This window comes from Myotis myotis, unplaced genomic scaffold (genome assembly GCF_014108235.1).
Source record: "Myotis myotis isolate mMyoMyo1 unplaced genomic scaffold, mMyoMyo1.p scaffold_m19_p_1, whole genome shotgun sequence".
In the NCBI taxonomy this organism is placed as follows: Eukaryota; Metazoa; Chordata; class Mammalia; order Chiroptera; family Vespertilionidae; genus Myotis; species Myotis myotis.
Genome location: NW_023416313.1, coordinates 75,095,022 through 75,110,436, shown reverse-complemented (window position 1 = coordinate 75,110,436; position 15,415 = coordinate 75,095,022). Strand labels below are relative to the sequence as shown.

General features: G+C 37.8%; 2 long non-coding RNA genes across 18 annotated transcripts in view; one reads left to right on the top strand and one right to left on the bottom strand.

Annotated features, from left to right (window-relative positions):
* LOC118672047 overlaps positions 1–15,415 on the bottom strand; it is a 58,166-nt gene that overhangs the window by 30,257 nt on the left and 12,494 nt on the right. For 3 of the 13 annotated variants that reach the window (XR_004972969.1, XR_004972978.1, XR_004972974.1), the window contains exons 1-2: positions 460–1,395; positions 229–283 (exon numbers count right to left, since the gene is read on the bottom strand). The exons of 6 other annotated variants lie outside the window; for them this stretch is intronic. This is a non-coding gene — a long non-coding RNA (uncharacterized LOC118672047). Of the gene's footprint in view, positions 1–228; positions 284–459; positions 1,396–15,415 lie in introns of those variants that run through there. 4 more of the 13 variants (XR_004972970.1, XR_004972977.1, XR_004972979.1 and 1 more) reach the window with 2 other exon arrangements.
* LOC118672080 overlaps positions 149–15,415 on the top strand; it is a 96,114-nt gene continuing 80,847 nt past the window's right edge. For 2 of the 5 annotated variants that reach the window (XR_004972987.1, XR_004972986.1), the window contains exons 1-2: positions 149–491; positions 13,456–13,629. This is a non-coding gene — a long non-coding RNA (uncharacterized LOC118672080). Of the gene's footprint in view, positions 492–12,497; positions 12,753–12,776; positions 13,073–13,455; positions 13,630–15,415 lie in introns of those variants that run through there. The other 3 variants (XR_004972984.1, XR_004972985.1, XR_004972988.1) reach the window with 3 other exon arrangements.

Sequence of the window (15,415 nt, the reverse complement as noted above, 5' to 3'; positions counted from 1 at the left end):
ACCAGAGGAAAAAGTTGAACTGGGTGGAGGTTCAGAATGATTCACCTGGATCTTTGACTCAAGGAACTTAATGAGTTTCTGCAACGCCTTCTGATAAAAGTTTGGCCAAGGAGATGATATTTTGTTCAGGGTGTAACCACTCCAAGCCTTGATTACCATTTAGAAGCAGTGACTATCATTTCACAGAATGATGATTCAAAGATTGAAACGCGAAGGGGAATGGCTCACCTTAACTGGACTGCTGATTTAGGATTCAAAAAAGCACTCGCTTTAGCTATTTAACCTACCAAGAATAAAAAAAATAAAATGAAACAACATTAAAAATATGAACTATGCTTATAAAGGGGGAGAAAATAACCAAGAAGGTAGAACGAAAGATCAAAGTAGAGTAAACATGCATTTGTTAGAAAAGTATCCAACCCAACCAACAAAAACAAGTGATGAAAATAACAGACTTACCTCCCAGTGAAAAGGATGGCTTCAACAGCACGGTGAGTCTTTTATGAGATGTTTTAAACTATCGTGCATCTTGCTGTACTTGTAGTCACCAATTTAGTGTACGAAACTTGGGGATATCCCTTGCTATTGATTTTTAAGGTAGCTTTTGTTATATGTAATTCTATTTGGTAAATGTCCAAAAGGGGAAAGTGGGATGGTCCTTACCAGAGGTATCATTTAAAGTAAAACAATTGTGTTAAGCCTTCTCTAATGGGGGGGATGAGGACACATTTGTAATACCTTAACTACAAAAAAAAAAAAAAGAATAAAAGATAATTGAGCTCAGAAAAAAAAACAAAACAAACAAACAAACAAACAAACAAAAGCTCAGATGGTTTGCAATTGAAAAATAGAGTCCATTAGCATGACATCCCAATCTTTTAAAAACTGGTGACAGCTAGTTTTTGCTTTGTATCTTGTCATTTCTTCCTGGGAATTCAAACACCTCCTGGGTGTTTGAACTTCCCAGGTCTCTATGAGTGTTCTGAGGCTTTGGCCTCTCTGCCCCTAACTCCTTCCTGGAATGTAACTCCCAACTTTTCTCACCCAAGGAATTTCTATTTTTCTTCAGAAACCAGATCCTGACTCTTCCAAAATTTTTGTGTTTTAGATGCATCTCTTCCTGTGCCCATTTAGTAATTTCCAAACATATTGTACATAAAAGTATGCATATATAAGAATTTATTTAACATTTTCTCTACTTGTAGAGAGGTGGCATTTTTTTCTTCTTGTAAACACATTACAATAGCTTTGCATATAAATCCCTCTGAGCTTTATTGACACATTTAAAAAATATTTGAGCCCCTAGCCGGTTTGGCTCAGTGAATAGAGAGTCAACCCAAGGACTGAAGAGTTCCAGGTTAGATTCCAGTCAAGGGCACTTAACTCGGTCATAGGCTCAATCCCTGGGCCTGGTCAGGGAGTGTGCGAGAGGCAACCAGTCAATATGTCTTTCTGACATCAATGTTTCTCACTCTCTCTCTCCTCCTCCTCCATTCCACTCCCTCTAAAAATTAATGGGAAAAAATATCCTTGGGTGATTATCAACAAAAAAAATAAAAAATATTTTTAAAGTAAAGTAACTAGATTAAAAAGTTTTAATACTTTCATACCCTTGGTACATATGCCAAGTTGCTTTCTATAATCACTTAGGCTGGCACAGGAAGGAATGTGGAAGAAATATAAATTCTAGCAGCCTGACCCAAGACCCAACCAGTCAATTTTTGGAAGAGAGTTAATAGGGAAACATTTCAGGATATCTTCACATCTAAGTTGACGCTTGAAGGAAGGAGAGAGGATGGTCTCTGTAAGGGAGGACCTGGATACATGTGAAGGAGTTTGATTCATGGTTCATCTTACATCTTACATCCCTTTTGTAGATGGAAATGGGGACCCAATGAAAGATTGAAAGTTAAGGATTGATAGAATTAAGTTTGCATCTTAAAGGGATTACTCTGGTTACAGCATAAACCATGGACTGAAGCGAGGCAAATTGAACATAGAATATAGTTAGAAGACTATGGCAGTAATCTACACCCTAGATGGACTAATCTCAGCTCTTGAACATGGAGATTTATGGAAGTGTATGAACTGATAAGTTGGAAAGGAGACAGAATTAGCAGAAATTATCTTATGGGCAAGGATTTTTTCCAGGTTTTTGTTTTTGGCTACTGTATTGATGGACATGCATGTTCTAAGACAGACAATATAGAAAGAGTTGCAGGCTTCAGGATAGGGAGGTGGGGAGAAAGAGATGACAACTTGAGTTTTGGTTTTAATTTTGAGATTCTTGTGAATCATCCAAATGGAAATGTCTTAAAAGAATTTAGCAATTAAGAAATGGTAAAGATTTGGATTTAGGAAAAAAGAGTATGGATTTGAGAACTTTCAGAAGAATACAGGAAGATTTTAAAGAAATATGGAGCTAAATTATGGATCCAGGTATAAAATTTATGCCAATGGAGGGTGCAAGGAACTACAAGAGGACAAAGTGATATGTTCAGTGTGTTGCTTTATATTAGTCCCCAAGAATCAGAGCTTTAATGGTGCTTAAAGAAAAATTTAGAAAGAAGTAGTAGTGCTTATTAAGCTCATAGCTACTAACTAGAACAATGAAAGCTCTCATTTTGGTGCCATCATTAATTCCACTTCGACCATGAGCTTTAGATAACTTCAAACTTTCATCTGTAAATGAAAATAAGAATAACAACCTGATATAGAAGACCATTTAAAATAGATCAAATATATCTTAAAACTAACAGAAGTCTAGATAATTTCAGAAGCTCTTACTATATTTGATATGGGATCTCTAAAGATAGTATTTCTTTTGCATAACAATGCACATTCATATTTGAAAGGTATTTCACTTTGTACGAACACTTTCAAAGGTATTACATTATTTGACTCTCACAGTCATCTTGTGAGACAAGAGAGTCATTATTATTCTTTCAATTCTTTCAGATGAGAACACTGAAATTGTGGAGGTGAAAGGACTTGCCCAAGATTAAGTCACTATCTAGAAAGTGGTAGATTTGGAAATTTATTTCAAGTGTGTGGGCCACAGATAGAATTGCAATATTTTTAAAATAAATTTTATTGATTTTTTACAGAGTGGAGGGGAGAGGGATAAAGAGTTAGAAACATCGATGAGAGAGAAACATTGATAGCTGCCTCCTGCACACTCCCTCCTGGGGATGTGCCCACAACCAAAGTACATGCCCTTGACTGGAATCAAACCTGGGACCCTCAGTCCATAGGCTGACACTCTATCCACTGAGCCAAACTGGTTAGGGCTGGAATTGCAATTTTTACAACTATTCCCTAAAAGGTTGTATTCCAATTAAATGAATTCACTCAATCAGTTAAATTATTCAGATTAACTAATAGAATCAATGTCAGACATGTGCAAGGCATTGTGTAAAGCAGTGGGCAGACCTAAAGACAGAGATGCAACATCTCTGGGAACTGATAATTAAGTCATATCAAACAGAAATGCCTGGTCAATTAAGGGATAGTTACAACAATACAAGATGATAGCAATAATACAAGAGATCTTATAATGTGTGGAATGGAGTCATTAGCAAAAACTTCATGGAGGAAGCAGGACTTAATTTAGCTTATAAGATGAGCAGAGAGAAAAATGAAAGCACCTTAGCCCCAAGACACAGGGAAGACAAAGGCCAGGAGAAGGCAAGTTGGAGGCATGCTTGGCAGTCAGTAGACCAGGTTGGCTGGTGTAGATGGTTCATGTAGTGAAGCCATATTGAAAACCCGATAAACGTCAAGTGGGCCAGATGTTGGAGAGCCTTAAAATATTGATCTAAGGGAGTCAGTAAAGTTGTGAGTTTTCCCCCTGAATTATTTTATCAGATTATCTTAAAAATATATGATCAATTCAGTGGAAGATTTCTGAAATTCCACTGCACTGATTAAGTTGATTAAATTGATCAAGTTTGCTCATTTTACTACTGACAGTTTTGGAAAACCTTCAGGCTCTGGCAGCAATCAACTGCATTTAAGTAATCAGAATTTTATGCAGAATTTATTTGCTATTTCTTGTTAAATTCCTGTTTTCAAAAAAGGATTTAATGAGGATCTTTGGAAACTTTTCATCTGCTAAGGGAGGTGCACCCTTTAAACTTTTGTGGGGACTTTCCTGACAATTTCCTTGAGTTTAGCTTTTGTTAGACTAATTAAGAACAAGGACTAAACATTGAATATAGCAACTTTTTTTTTTTTTTCAGCAAGAGAATGCAGCTGTCAAAGCTGAACATAAAGTCAGAGAGTTTAGCAAGTATTGAGCATATAGTTACAGATTAGCACCTCTGGCATTGTAAGTCACTTGTTTCAAACAAGCAAGTGAACAAATACGCAAGCAAACAAACAAGTAAACAAACACACACTAGTATTCAAGGAAGCTAAACCTGAGGCTACTTTTAAATGTTATCAAAAGCCCTATCAGAAAAAAATATGACAAAAATTACTGTACTTTGAGTGATAACTCTAGTTTTTATTAATGGCTGACAAATTATGTAGCCAGTAGACACATTTGGTTATCTGTTGGAGATATCAGGGATATCACAACATTGAGGATGCCTTAGTATGAGCAGTGGCAAGAAGCTAAAACCTTCTGTACCAACATGATTATGTAATGCTCAAGATGTGCCAAAAACTGCTAATCCTGACGAATGAGTTCTGAGCAGTGAAAAGGAAAATGCATTATCTGCACTAGGCTCTGGGACATGCACTGGGACACACATTTCATGAACACATAGGAGTTCTGTGGTGAGTAGCACTTCTGTGAAGGGAGAATACTGTCTCACTAGACAAAGTTTTCACTATCATTTGGTGAAACTGAGTCAGGTGTTATTTGCAAGTGAAGTGAGTAAAAGAGGCATAAACAGCCAACTCTTCTGATTCCATGGAAGAGGTAATTTTCATGTCCAGGACACATGTGGACTCTTAAGAAGCATCAACTTCATTTTGCTCCAACAGGAGGTGGATTTGATATGGGATCTCTAAAGGTAGTATTTATTTTGCATAACAATGAACATTCATATTTGAAAGGTATTTCACTTTGTACAAACACTTTCAAAGGTATTACATCATTTGACTCTCGCAGTCATCTTGTGAGACAAGAGAGTCATTATTATTCTTTCAATTCTTTCAGATGATAAATTGGGGAGTTGTCCCCTTAAAACATTACCCTATTTTTAAAAAACAGATCTGGGTCATATAATATGGGGTAATAAAGACATTTTTTATTACTGTTACATAAGCAATCTTGAACTATCACTGGCAGCAGTAATTCTGAATCAAGACATATATTTCTTCATATGTTAAAAATATAATGGATCTTTATTGTCTCTGAGGATATCTTCTAAACACATTTTCATTGTTTATGACTCTGAACCTTTAGTGTCTGAGCTCTAGGGTTTTGGTGGTTGGGTGTGTTTACTCTCAGAAGCTTGCTCTTTGTTACTATGCTTCCAACAGCAGGGTTATCTTAGAGACAGTTAGACCTGACAAAAAAATAAGTAAGTAAGTAAGTAAGTAAGTAAGTAAATAAGTAAGTAAGTAAGTAAGTAAATACATAAATCAATCAATCAATCAACCAATCAATCACATCTAGAGCCAGATCTGTGGGATGCTTATTTGTAATCTCCAACTTAGTTCTGTTCTTAAGTGATTTAGCCATGGACACATAATTTGTTAGGGCAGAAGTTGGTAAAAACTGGAGGTCCTCTACCCAGCCAGTGTGGCTCAGTGATTGAGCATAGACCCATGCACCAAGAGGTCGCTGGTTCGATTCCCAGTCAGGACACATGCCCGGGTTTTGGGATTACTCTCAAGTGAGGGGTGTGCAGGAGGCAGCTAGTTGATGTTTCTCTCTCATTGATGTTTCTATCTCTCTCTCCCTCTCCCTTCCTTTCTCTAAAATTAATAAAAACATATAAAATAATAAAAGCAGAGGTCCTCTCATTTCTACCCTTATATTTTCCCCCTTTTATCATGCTCTCAATTTTATTCTTTATATGTATTCTCTATCAAGTAAATCTACTACATTTTATTTTTTTTTCCTCTTTAGGAACATAAAATTTGTCCATGTTCCAAATTGATTTCCCTTTATAAAACTTGGTTGTATGGAAACTCCCCTCAACTTTCTTAGGTTTAGTATAAAAGTTGAAAGATCTTGGTGCTTGATTTTAAATTAAAATAATGGAATCATAAAAGAAATTTTAAAAATGTATGGGAACAGACTGACAGCTGTCAGAAGGGAGGGGGACATCAGCAGGACTGGATGAAAGAAGGTGAAGAGATTACCCAAAGAACATGTATGTACAACCCATAGACACAGACAACAGTGAGGTGATGGCCAGAAGGAAGGGGGGCGTGGGCTGGGTGAAGGTGGGTAAAGATGAGGGGGATGGGGAACATCTGTAATAGTGTCAACAATAAAAGTAAACTTTAAAAAATACACAAGAAAGACATTCAGAGGAGTGGGGGGACAAAAGAAAATGTATGAACATATAGTGGAATAGCATTCAGCCTTAAAAAAGGAAATTCCACCATTTGTGAAAACACGGCTAAACCTGGAGGACATTAGCTAAGTGAAATAAGCCAGACACAGAAAGACAAATACTACATGATATCATTTATATAAGAAATCTAAAATAGTCAAACTCATAGAAGCAGAGATTAGAGTGATGGTTGCTAGGGGCTGGAGGAGGGGGAAATGATGAGGTATTAGTCACAGTGTGCAAAGTTTTAGATATACAAGATAAATACGAAAGCACTTGTGTGCATGCATATAATCATATCCAATGGACACAGACACTAGGGGGGCGATGGCATGTGCCGGGGGGTGGAAGCAGCCGGGGAGAGATCAATGGGGGAAAAGGAGACATATGTCATACTTTAAACAATAAAGAACTTAAATAAAAAAGATAAATATGTCCTAGAGATCTACTGTATAGCATAGATGCTATAGTTAACAATGTTGTATTGTGTGCTTAAAAATTTGCTGAGGCAGATCTTATGCCACGTGTTCTTATCACCAATAATAATAATAATAATAAAGCGAAGAAGAAACTTGTATGCCACTCATACTTCAACAATGTGATTTCAAAAAACAAAACAAAAAACTTTATGGGAAAATCGCTTTGCTCATTTTCTTCACAATTTTTATTTCAATAATCATCTGAAATCAATGCTTTAACAAGAGTACATGGGGATTAAAAAGGGAAATGCCATTTTTAACAATTCAGTAGTGAATATTTTTATTATTACTCTGTGGAATGGTACTGTTTGTTACCCTCCCAACACCCATTCCCTGTATTCCTTCATAGAGACCCTAATGATTTCTGTGTCCACCCTTCCCTCAGGGGACAAAGAAGCAGCTAACTCCACTCTCCACTGTAGGATCCACTGCTTAACCTGAGGCAATGAGTTCCAGCATTTCTCTGCTTCCTCTTATTGGCCCTGGGGTAAGCGCTGATTGCAATTGACTCCAAAGACCAAGGGAAGGATAGATACTCAATGTTAATATCTTGGGCGACCACCCTTAAGACCATGGTGCTGAGGATGGCTGGAGGAGAGAGAAAGTTTTTTTTAAACATTCCTGTGCTGCTGACCATACTGTGCCTCCTTTTGCTCTCTGGACTTCCGGTTATGGGAAACGATAAATATCCTTGCCATTTTGTGACAGGGCTTTCTATTAGCTTCTGCTGAAAACATTGTAACAGATCTGCTGATGCGAGAAGAGGAACAAGAAAGCTGTGTTCACTGGTAATCCTTTCTCCCCTATGTTTTCAATTGAACTATGCAGCTCATGTACTATCTTAACTCCATTAACAAAAATTAGAGCGGCCAAGCATTGTTCTCAAAGGCAGCAGCTTCGGTGCCAGTCCTAATCCTAACATATTTTTGTTCGGTGTGGCATTGGACAAACTGCTTAACATCACCAGCTTTTCTCCTCTTTTAAATGGGCACAACAATACCTGCCCCATCTACCTCACAATGTTTCTGTGAAAATAAAATAATGTCAGGAGACTATTTTGAAGACTACTGATGCTTGCAGTATTTTAAATGTCAGTCACCCACTCCCAAGGGCAGGCTGTTTAATTAAACATGTTATCTAACGAAATCCTCATCAAAAAGTATTGCAGATAAGTGATGGTATCCCTGGTACACAGATGGAGGAAGCTGAGCATCAGAAAGCCTACATAATGTACCCAAAGCCACACTGGGGAATTCCAATCCAAACCTGACTGACTCCAAACCTATGCTTCACCCATTATTCGTCCTACATGATGTGATGAGCCTAGGGTTGGGGAAGACCCACTAAAATCCTAGATACAATTAGGTTGGGCATCAGGAATCACTAAGGCATCTTAAGCACACCCTCTACACCAGGAACTGTGCTCCTTCCATGATCTCACTCTCTGCAATGGCCCGGGGAAGTAAGGCATTATTATTCACATCTTATAGATGCCACAATGATGTACAGAGAAGTGAAAATGTTTTGCCTCAAGTGGCCTAATTGGCAAGTGGCAGAGGCAGGATAGAAATCTTACCTGAGGTCTCTGTGTGTCCCAATTCCTGAGCCCAGTACCTTCTAGGTTGAAAAAGAGGCAGGGGATGTGGGGCCAAGGGAAGAAGTTACTACTGAGAAGGTGGGCAGGAGTTTGAAGTCAGCTTACACTGAAGGCATTGCTGTAGTCAGTGCTGATTACCTGGCCCAATACTCACTCTGTGTCCACCTTTCCTTTGGGAGACAAAAAAAATGTTCTGGATACCCTCCCACACTCAGAATGGTGCTAGTGATGCCAAGTCAGGAGAGATAGAAGCAGGCCACCAAGTTAAGCAATAACCAGTGACATTTTGAGTATAAAAACTTACCAGAAAACTGATAATCCTCCAGACTATACCATGCTAATATTTTTTGATAGAAATAGTTCTAGAATTAGAAACTGCCTTGAGCAGTATACTAAATGTAATTCAAAGATTTTTAATGACATGGCATCATGGTGGTGTACACAGAGTGCATTCTGTGTTAAGAATTATTTACTCTCCTTTTAAAAAATTTTAAGTTTCCTCACTTTTTTTACATATGTTTTTATTGCTTTCAGAGAGAGAAAGGGAAAGAGAGAGAGAGAGAAAGAAACATCAATGATGAGAGAGAATCATTGATCAGCTGCCTCCTGCATGCTCCCTACTAAAGATAGAGCCTGCAATCCAGACATGTGTCCTGACCAGGAATGGAACTGTAACCTCCTGATTCATAGGTCAATGCTCAACCACTGAACCACACCAACCAGGTTTATTTAATCTCTTAATGTTCGACGCTTTGCAATCACTCTTGCTTACAAAGTGATTTTCTTTCAACATTTTTTCTCCTTCCTAATTTGAGCATGTAATTTTCTGTAGTTTGAGAAATAGGATAAACAAGGTATGTAGAGTTGCATGGAAAATAGGAATCAGTAAAGCCGGAAGGCCCGCAAGCAGCATGGGAATGACCTTTGCTGAATAAGAACTGAGGAGGGCTCCTTGCGGCCACAGAGATTTTGGGAGATCTGGTTATTGGCTCTGTCCAAACGATGCTTTTCTTGAAGATAGAAAGGATTAATGAGGTCACCTACTCTGACCCTTTCTCAAGAGGAAACTGTGACTCAGAACTACTAACAGTGGCTAGCTAGTGTTTGTTGAGGATTTTTGATGGTCCAAACAATATTCTACACTTATCTCATTTGCCCTTTGCCACAGCCCTATGAACCAAAAACTATTATTATCCTTCCATAACAGATAAGAATGCAGAAGTACAAGAGGTTGAGTAACTTGCCCGAAGTTACACAGCTATTAAGTGGTTGAGAAAGGATTCAAATCAACACAACTTGGCCAAGAGGGGCCCTTGTAACCACCATGGGGCGACTTGAAGTGACCTGCCTGAGGTCAATCAGGAAAGCAGTGAAGGGCAGAGCTTAGAATTCAGGTCTTCTGATTACCAGCCTAAGGCACTGTAAATTGTGCCCTGATGCCTAAATCCAGTGTAATTACCACACACACACACACACACACACACACACGCACACACACACACACACACACACACACACACATATTCATTCTGGCTTATAAACTTTTCGGAAGTTATATTTCACATTACCTTATAATAATTTTTCATATGTGTCGGGCTGGGATGGGGACTTGGACTCTTATGCAGAATTACTCTGAGGGTAGTAATCAGTAAATATTTTAGAAAAATATATCTGGAGAAACCATCCTGAGTATCTATATATAAAAAAGGCTAAATGACTGACTGCCATCCAACCGTCCGACCGACTGACCTGCCGGTACATATGATGTGCACTGGCAATTTAAAAATAAACATTGACTCGTGCATGTACGATATTTATCCCTGTCTGACACTGGCCTCCCATTTAAATTAATTTGAAGACAGTTTCCCGTGATGCCAGCATTTGCTATGACTATTCATAAATCACAAAGACAAACTCTAGACAAAGTAGGAATATTCCTACCTGAACCCATTTTCAGACACGATCAGTTATACATTGCTTTCTCTCGAGTTCGAAGATCGTGTGATGTTAATGTTAAAGTTGTAAATCTTCATTGCAAGGAAAATTAGTCAAGCACTCTGAAAGTGTTTTTACTCTTAATGTGGTATACAGGGAGATATTAGAATAAGTTTAATCAATTTATCAGCCATTGTTTTTATCAATGTTGCTTTTATATCATGTTTTTGTTGTTTTTATATAATGTCTTTGTTGTTGTTATATCATGCTGTTATTGTTTATTTATTAATCAATTTATATATTATTTTCATATACATTTTGCTAATTTTCTTTCATCTCTAACACTTCTATTATAGAGAAAGGGTGAATAGTGATATTAAAATATTTCTTCTAATAAATTTCCTTTCAATGTCCACAGATCCATGCACCAGGCCACTAGTTAGTTTCATAATGGGAGACCAAACTCAGCCTGTAAAAGTTTTCATTAAGCTAAAAAGTTCAAATATTTTTAAGAAGAGATTTTTAGCCCAAAGTTAATAAATGGCTATTTAAGCCATTCCAATCTTTCCCAAAACTTTGTGATAGGAGGTTTCTCAAGACCTTATTTCTTCTTATCAAATTTTAAAAAGAAAAGGTAGTGTTCAGAATGTCTGCCTTTTCTGAGATTACCAGCAGTTGTCCTAAGTATCTTCAGGCTTACTGTGCCAAATTATGCTTATTTTTAAAAGTGACTGGCAGTTAACCACCATTCACATTTCTCCAGTAGCTTTTATTAATAGTTCAGAAGGTATCTACTGCATAGAAAAATTGTTGCTCTTGATGAAAATTACATTTAAGTTACCAACTTTGCAAGGTTTTATTACTTTATCAAATCAATATTTTGCAGTAGTTTCATGCATATTTATTTAACCTTCATTAATAGTGTTATAATTTTGAAAAGATTTCCAGTAGAACATTTCTTTGGTCAAGTTTAGAATGTATACCAGATTCATGTGCTTGATATTTTGGATCTCAAATGTATTTGTTTATGTTAGAAAATGCTAGCTTGGCAAAAGAAATAATAGCAGTTTTGAAAAGAAGTCAGTGAAACCTCTAGTAAGAACCTAGTAAATTAATGCATACATTCCTCCTTTTGGGCTTATGGGCTGACATATATTATGCATCACAGGAGGGAGATGGAAAGATTTCTTTCTGTCTTCCTCAAGGACTGTTTTAAGTGGTAACTCCTGTGGACCTAGTGGTATGCTCTCATCATCACTTCATAAGTGCAAGAAAGTGGTCAATTAAATGTGACTGAGAGTAGCAAAGAGCAGGCCGAGCCACAGAGGTATCAGAGAACAGGTCCTTGGCTATTTCAATTTTCATCCATCCTCCTTTTCCTTTTTTCTTCTTTCCCCTCCTTTCTGCCTTGCCCAGGCCACATTTATATTCATACTCAGTTCAATAGTACATTAGGGGCTGGTCCTTAAATAGGAATAGCGTCCTTTTGAATGAATTTGCATTTATTCCCACAGGCCCCCATAGACAGGCATGCTCATACAAACACACATGGAGATGCACATGCATACAAGCACACAAGCATATAGACAAAAACTGAACCACATTGTACAGATATACACAAACACATTCAGACACCACTTACAAAGAGATACTCAGAAATGCACACATATATATAGACAGACACACCCAGACACATATGGAGATGGACACACATATGTAGACACATGCATGTATGGAGACAGGAATACACAAATAAAGACAAAGACACAGCTGAATGTGTAGGCCCTTCTTATTAAACCAATGATTACAACTACTTCAGTGAGACTTCTTTCACTCAGTGTGGGACATAGTAGTGGTAGCCGGAAACTAGGATGTATGAGTTAGGCTAGGTGTAACCTTCTACCATTTGCACTGTAATTATCTTCACACGTCACAGTATGAGAAACACCTCCTTGGATTGCTCCTGAAGCCAGTGGCCTCTATGACCACCGAAAGCAGGACTCGCACTGTGTTTTAGTGCAGAGTGGGAAAGCCATGGCCGGAGCAAGGGGACAAAGACCTGCAAACATGCAGTTGCCCCGACTCCGCCTCTTTCTGTGAAATCTGGAGCCATACTCCTTCGCATGTTTGGACTGCCTGCTCTGAAGGGAAGAGAGGCAGAGACAATCAGACTGAGGAGAATATGAAGTAGAAACAGGCCCTGATCGTTCCCAGACACGTGGAGTTAAGTTTCTGAATCATAAATGTATTTGGATGCGCCTTATCTAATTACAATTTCACAGCTGTAACTTTCTTCTTTCAGTCAGCATGCCTATCTGAGTTTCCATCTCTGTATCGCTCTAACAGATCTTTCTGAAACAACTTTCACCATCTTATGGAAGTACTTCCTTTCAAAGCTGATTGTTAAGTCCAGGGAGTTCTAGCTTATGTATTCCCTATTTCCCAATTGAAGTTCTGTCCAAGATACTGTTTCCTAGCATTGCGGTGTGTTTTGACTGGTTGAGTGGGAACATTCATTTGCTTTCTGAAGTGACAGTGGACATGTAAGTGCAAGATAGATCTGATAGTGAGGAGGAAGGGGAAAATCCAATAATAGATATAAATAGTAGCTACCTCTTCTTTTTTTCTTTTTTCTTTTTTGTCAACAGGTTGTAGCTACTGCTTATTGATCATCAATTGTGTATTGGCCTCTATGCCAGGGGCTTTGCATATTATTTTATTCCTCACAACAACACTACAAGGCAGGAGGTTGTTACTTACATTATATGGATGAGGAAACTGAGACTCCATGCTTATTGGATATTTGTTCATAGGAGGTTTTAGATGTAAAAAAATTTGAATGGGTTTAGATTCTCAGAATATCATGGATCTAGGAAATCACTTCTCAACTTATTTATGATTTTTTATATGGCTCTTTTATGTTTAGAATTTTTGCCTGGATCAGAATTTACAAATGTTCTAACTGCAATACAACTTTGCCAAGCAATGTTCCTACACTCTTTACAGTGGAACAGCAGAAGTTAAGAGGGTATATTTGGAGTCAAGCTGTCTGGATTTGAATTCTGACTATGCCACTTATCTGCTGTGAGACCTTGGGCAAGTAAGTCATTTAACTTTGTTGTACTCTAATTTTCTGGTCTACAAAATGGGTTGATCACAGCATCCACCTCATTGAATTGTGCTGAGGATTGGATGAGGTGATCTGGGCAACACTCAGAACTGTGCTTGAAATGTTTTAGCAACATGTTAATGTCAGTTATTATTATTATTTTTTTATGTTAGTCACAATTTTGGTTCTTCATTTTCTTACAAGTTACTGGCATGTCCCTTCTTCAAATGTAAATGTGAAGGGAAAAACATTAATACACGTCTCAAAGAACTGAATGCCCCCTCGCGAACAGAGCCCATGCAGCATCTTCATTATGTGAAGAAGGACTACAGAGAGTGTGTGGTCCTATGGGGCCCCTCAACCTCAGACATATCTGATTAGCTAGATTATCTGGTTGAGCTTCTGAGAGTAGTGGAAGCAATAGGAGTGTTCAGGGCCATGTCATTACTTTTGTTAAATGGAATAAAACTTGACTAATAGCCTATGACAATAAGTCAGTCAAACTGAGACTTGACTAAGAGACTGGTCATAGTAATGTAGCAAGAAAAATGAGCAAGACATTTGAATGGCAATGTTGTGTGGGTGGGAGGCTTGTTTTTAAGTAACTGATGTTATAACTTTATTGCACTATTATTTCAGTCAAGAGAAATATCTGTGTAACAAGCTAAGACAGCGCTCTAAAACAATATATGCTCACTGTTTTTCCCCTCTATTACTTTCACCCCCTTCCCTTTCTTTCCTCCCGTCTTCCCTCCCTTCCCCGCTCCTGCTCCCTCCACTATTTTTTTCTTTCTTGTTGAAAGTCAACTCTTCTACATTTGTGATAGCCAATGAAACAACCTTGGTAACCTATGTATTATAGGCCGTTGCAAAAGTGTAGGTTTGTTTCTATCTGCCACAGAGTTAAAGAGACATTCTTGTCAGCACTGAATCATAAAAAAAAATGTACGGTGGGTAAATTGTCTGAACACATTAAATCAATGCTAGTAACAAGTATAGAATTGCGGAGAAAGTTTGGGCTAAAACAGCTAGACATAACAAAGGAACTTTAAAAAAATGACAAGTTGACTGCAGTCTTCACTTCTTCATGAACTTTGTTTTTGTGAATCTGTACTGACTTGTTGCAACCACCATTACTGTAATACTGGAATGGTAGACAAAGGAAAACAGAGCATGATTATCCAGTGTGCTCAGGGATTTCTTAAACACCCCTGCCTTCTCCTCAGGATAGATGTCAGCAAATTCAACCCCGAACATTTTCACAGGAAAGGAATAAAACAAATTAAAAACCTAACAAGAAGAAAAATACCACTTAACGTGTGTTTTTATTGCCACTTCCTCTCTGATGATGGGTTCACCTCACAGCTTTGCATTGGTTAGAGAGTATTTTAAATGAATTAGGGAGAGTCAGGAACAATGAAATGTCAGGGTAAATTCTTAATATCAGAAATAATTATTGTCCTACCTTCAACTGTTCACAATCCATAATTTATTTCTTTCCCAGTCATCTTAAGAGCCTGTGATCTTATTTTTCTCAGAAATCCTGAAGGATGTACTTATTGCTATAGTTATACTTAAGTTGTATACCTTTCATGGGACCCCCCCCCTTTTTTTTTTTTTTTTGGCAAAGACATTCCGAGTTTAAACCCTGTCTACTCACAGAGATTATAAACTCCTTGAAGGCCAGACCGTATCTTTTACTGATTTTATCCATGTGCTAGTCTCCTATTTACAATAATAGGTTCTCAATAGGTAGTTGATGTCTGAGTGATAGTAG